At 36.0% G+C, this 5791-nt stretch overlaps 1 pseudogene across 1 annotated transcript in view; it reads right to left on the bottom strand.

Annotated features, from left to right (window-relative positions):
- Positions 1-330: 330 nt before the first annotated feature.
- Positions 331-5791, bottom strand: part of LOC145819429 (uncharacterized) — an 8858-nt pseudogene continuing 3397 nt past the window's right edge. The window contains exons 4-9 of the transcript XR_014360229.1: positions 2754-2876; positions 2585-2668; positions 2314-2495; positions 2091-2247; positions 690-1998; positions 331-586 (exon numbers count right to left, since the gene is read on the bottom strand). The product of XR_014360229.1 is annotated as an uncharacterized LOC145819429 (transcript). The remainder of the gene's footprint in view (positions 587-689; positions 1999-2090; positions 2248-2313; positions 2496-2584; positions 2669-2753; positions 2877-5791) is intronic.

The raw sequence follows: 5791 nt of genomic DNA on the forward strand, positions 1-5791 counted from the left end.
TTTTGCGACGGTGTGGTGCCGTCGCAGAAAGTATAAAAAATATGAAATTTTCTATTTTTGCGACAGTGTAATGCCGTCGCAAAAAATATTAAAAAATAATAAAATTTCTATTTTAAATAATAAAATTTCTATTTTTTGCGACAGTATAATGTCGTCGCAAAAAGTAAAACCTGTAACAAAATTAATCAAAATATTAAAATTTTCTATTTTTTCCGACGGTGGTGCCGTCTCTCTCTCTAAGAGCTGATTATTTACATTCTATTCACAAAAACATCATAACAGAAAATAAAAATAAAAATTTAAATTGATCAAACCATCAAATTTAATATTTTACAAAGAACAATGAAACTGTACATGTTCATAAAAGCATATTTAAATTATAAAATTCACCCAAATCCTAAAAAAAAATAAAATAATAAAATAAAATCTAAAATTCACCAATCAGCACATTGGATATTTAAATGCTCTTACAAAAATTAAAAAATTTCCAATAAGATCTCAATTTTGAGCCTATTTCAAAAATCAAGCTGCAAATTCCTTACTTCTAGAATCAGATCTTCCCCTCGGCAAAATTTATTCTTTTGACCTACAAATAAATAGATAACAGTTGCAAATTATAATCTTTTGGAGAAACCAACTATTTAAACACCAGTAATGAAGACAATGAAGACTGTGGAAAGAACACTTACGTTGTCATCAGGAACAACTGCATATCTCTCAATTGGAGAAACCAAAACTTTCCCTGCTCACAAAAAATAATAATAATAATAATAATAATAATAATAATAATAATAATAATAATAATAATAATAATGGAATTCAATGTAGTCCAAAATAGTGTAATAAACTCTTATTGTAATATACCTGGGGAATTTTTTCATGTCTGATGGGAGTGGGAAGGGTTGGACTTAAAGGGTTCCTACCTGTCTTGGATTGTAGAATACACAAATTTATTTTGTAGGAACTCACATGCAGAGGGTCCATCATAAAGAATTGTGAGAAGAATACTAATATGTGATTACAATTAACTCTATATATGGTAGTTAATCAGGTGTAACGAAAAAAAATTTATGAAAAAATAAAAAAAACAAGGTGTCCACTAAAAATTAAATTTTTTTTTTTATTTTCTGTATTTTTTGTGCAATAATTTATGATCTATGGTGTTAGGAAAGATGATAGGGAGACGATATAAATGCTTTAGAGCTCTAATATTGGAGTTCTAATAGCTCTAATGGAAAGAAATGCCTATGAATACAGAAATCATGACCCACAATTATATCCATGACCCACAACTATTCGGTATGAGAGAGAGAGAGAGAGAGAGAGAGAGAGAGAGAGAGAGAGAGAGAGAGAGAAGTCCTTTATATGTAGTAGCTCGTACTTGTCTTCTTTCGAGAACCTCCTTCACCATATGGCTCATTCCATTGTAGTAGCCCATTCATGTTCATAGACTCAGTTAACACACTAGCACTGACCTGTTACCATGAATTGGTAGAGTTGGAGGGAGAACCAAAAACAAAAAAGACATTATGAAGCAATCACATGAGAACAAAAGATGAAGAGAGGTTATCTTTTGCTTGTAGGTTCTTGTACCTGTTCTCGGGCATACTTGAAGTCGTTCATATTTATTGGCCGAACGTTTGAACTCTCATTCATCACATGTCAAAAGCTCAAGGTGTACAAGTACAAGTGATCAGTAAACCCCGATATGTGTTTGTTGCAAATGAAACTTTTGTTTTAAAGTTGAAGAATTAAAGTGTGATGAGAAGAGATTGCAGATGATTCATGAAGCCATACAAATATTTTTATTTTTCCTAGATAGAGAAAAACATATTTTAAAATGTTTGACAAAAGGTAACGAGTCATGAAGATTCAAAACGACAGCCATAAATCACAAACTATGTATGTTATTTAATGAAATTAAGAAGAAACACTATACCTTCCTTTCTTTCTCCAATATCTCTCTAACGGACCGTATGTAGCAGTGACACAAAGATTCTGCAATATAATACAGAAATTAAAAATTTTGCCAATTACTCTGCATATATTAAGAGACACAAAGCACTTTGATGAGAAAGGCAAGGAAAAGCCTTGAGATCACTTCCGGAAAACCCATCTGTCATTCCCGCAATTGCATCAAAGTCAACATCAGGAGACAATTCTTCCTTTGCCAATATTAGTTTTAAAATTTTAGATCTATTTGGAGCATCTGGCAAGTTTATGCAGAAATATTAAAAATACCATAGGCTTCCAATTTTGCAATCAAAGATGTTGAATAGAGTGTCAAGATTTTCAAGATTTTTCTAAGTTTACCATCGTGGCATCCTTGTAATAACAACCTCATCAAGATCGAAAGGTCTGTTTGTGGCTGCAAGTACCAACACCCTTTCTTTATCTTTTGTGCGCAAGCCATCCCAATTCACCATAAACTCATTTTTCATCTTACGTGTGGCTTTGTGCTCTTGATTTCTTCGCTGTCTCTACATGCTATCAACCTATACGGAAGAAGTATACACAATAAAAATATAGAAACAACCAAAATACAGTATTGTAAATAATTAGTAGATATTTTAATAAGGATCACCTCATCAATAAATATAACACTAGGAGCAATTTTACTGGCTAGAGAGAAAACTGCCCTCACATATTTCTCAGGGTCGCCGTACCACTATGAAAAGGAAGAGTTTAAATGTTAAGAGCCTAGTCATCGAAATAGCTAACCAGTTAACAATATATATATATATATATATAACCTTCGAAGCGATGCTGGACATTGAGCTATTGGTGAAATTTGCTCCTGCTTCAGTGGCTACAACCTTTGCAAGCATGGTCTTTCCTGTTCCAGGGGGTCCAAACAGAAGTATTCCCTCGAAAAGCTGGGGATAAAAATAAGTTACTTAAATTTTATGTAACTATTTGAAAAAATAAATATGGAGAGAATAATTGACAGAGCAAACAGGCTCTTTGTTTTCAATTGTATTAATCCTTACGGGAAGACTCCATTTTATAGGAGTGATTATACAACATTTGCAAGACAATATAATAAAAAGCTACTAGACAACATAATGAAAGGCAACAATCATAATTAAAGGCACAACATATAAAACTAAAAGTAGCCGAAAGGAAATGGCACTAACTAAAGCAAATTGCACTATCTAAGGCATCTGATGACTACTAATGACACACAAATATAATATATACATTATATATATTATATATTATTAATAATGAAAAGAAGCTTGATTTCAAACACTCCCCCTCAAGCGATGTTGTAGATGTTAATCATTCCCAATTTGTCCGTCAGATCTTCAAAGCTAACTCGAGCAAGAGCTTTTGTGAGAATGTCAGCCTTTTGGCTCTTTGTTGGAGTGTAGCTGACTTGAAAAACTCCTTCTTCAATCTTTTCCTTGATAAAGTGTCGATCTATCTCCACGTGTTTAGTTCGATCATGATGAACCGGATTCTTAGCGATACTGATGGCGGCTTGGTTGTCGCAGTATAAAACCATGGGATGCTCAGATGGAACCCGTAATTCTTCTAACAGTCTGTTCAACCAGATTCCCTCACAGATACCTAGGGCCATAGCACGAAATTCTGCCTCAGCACTACTACGGGCTACCACTGACTGTTTCTTGCTTCGCCATGTAACCGCGTTCCCCCAAACAAATGAACAATAGCCAGAGGTTGATCTTCGATCAGTCACTTAACCTGCCCAATCTGCATCTGAAAAAATCTCAATTTTTCTATTTGTTGTTCTTTGGAAGAAGAGACCCTTTCCTGGTGTCATTTTTAGGTACCTCAATATTCTGGTCACAGCAGTCATGTGTTTTTCGGTTGGATTATTCATGAATTGACTGACCACACTAACAGAGAAGCCGATGTCTGGCCTTGTATGAGAAAGATAAATGAGTTTTCCCACAAGACGTTGATATCTCCCTTTATCACTTGGTGCACTACCGTCACTTTCTTCCAGTTTGATAGTTGTGTCCATAGGAGTTTCTGCCGGCTTGCATCCTAGCATCCCTGTTTCATTTAGTAAGTCTAGAACGTATTTACGTTGTGAGACTGCTATACCTTTCTTTGACCTAGCAATCTCCATTCCAAGAAAGTACTTAAGATTTCCAAGATCTTTAATCTCAAATTCCTTTGTTAGGAATTTTTTAAGTAAGCCAATTTCCTCTTCATGATCACCTGTTAGAATTATGTCATCCACATAAACAATGATAATTGCCAATTTCCCTCCTAGGGAGTGCTTCACAAATAATGTATGATCGGATTGACATTGAACAAAACCATATCCTTTCACTACCTTAGTGAACCGCTCAAACCAGGCCCTGGGAGATTGTTTGAGACCATACAGGGATTTTCGGAGTCTGCAAACTTTGTTGAAATTTGATGTCGTCTCAAGTCCAGCAGGAATGTCCATGTAAACTTCTTCCGTTAAGTCACCATTGAGGAAGGCATTTTTTACATCAAGTTGGTGAAGTGACCAATCGAGATTAGCTGCCAAGGATAAAAGGACACGAACAGTGTTGAGCTTGGCAACTGGAGCAAAGGTTTCTTGATAGTCAATGCCATAGGATTGAGAGAATCCTTTAGCGACCAACCGAGCTTTATAACGATCCACATTACCATCTGCCTTGTACTTTACTGTGAAAATCCACTTACATCCAACTGGTTTCTTACCTCTTGGAAGATCAGTAATTGCCCAAGTACCATTCTTTTCCAGAGCCCGAACTTCCTCATTGACTGCCGCCTTCCACTGAGGAGACTTGAAAGCTTCCTGAATATTTTGAGGAATGGGTATCTCTGTGATGCTAGAAGTGAAGGCACGGAATGAAGGTGATAGCTTATCATAAGAAATAAAGTTCCCAATGGGATGCTGAGTACATGATCTAACTCCTTTTCTCCAAGCTATGGGCATATTAAGAATACTGTTTTCTAACTTAGAATCAACAGTACTATCTGTGGTAGGAATATTGTTACCTGGAATGTTGCTTGGATTAGAACCCGGTTCAGCCTCATGGGATTGTTGAGAAAGTGCTCCTTCCTCCGTGTCCTCTTGGATGTGCTCATTATCCCGCAAGTCAACAATGAACTCAGAATTTTCGGCAGGTAAAGATTGATTAAATGACTCTTGAGGTGTGTGATTTTTGGTGGTGATGGATGGCTCACTAAATGACTCAAGGGTCCAAAATTGATGTTCCTGGGTTGGAGTCTCCCCCTGAATGACGATTTTAGGATAGTAAGACTGGGTTTCCAAAAATGTGACATCCATGAAATTATAGAATTTCTTTGTGACCGGAGAGTAACACTTATACCCTTTTTGATGTGAAGAATACCCAATGAAGATATACTTGAGCGACCTGGGATCAAGTTTACTTCAATACTGGTGATGGATATGAACAAAGACAGAGCACCCGAAAATTTTTGGTGGGATGGTGGAGATGAGGCGAGTAGTTGGAAAGGATTTTAGGAGGAGTTGACAAGGGGTTTGGAAATTTAGTACCCTAGATGGCATCCTATTAATAAGGTAGGCTGCTGTAAGAACAGCTTCCCCCCAGAAGAATTGTGGAACATTTGTGGAAAACATTAGCGATCTGGCAACATCTAACAAATGCCTATTTTTTCGTTCAGCGATGCCATTTTGTTGTGGGGTGTCAACACATGAACTTAAGTGAACTATCCCTTCTTTTGCTAAAAATTCTCCTAGAATGGAGTTGAAATAGTCCCGAGCATTATCAGACTTTAGAATTTGTATTTTTTACTGGAATTGTGTCTGAATCATAAT

Source organism: Camellia sinensis, chromosome 2, assembly GCF_055761805.1.
Source record: "Camellia sinensis isolate YWXY chromosome 2, ASM5576180v1, whole genome shotgun sequence".
Classification (NCBI taxonomy): Eukaryota; Viridiplantae; Streptophyta; class Magnoliopsida; order Ericales; family Theaceae; genus Camellia; species Camellia sinensis.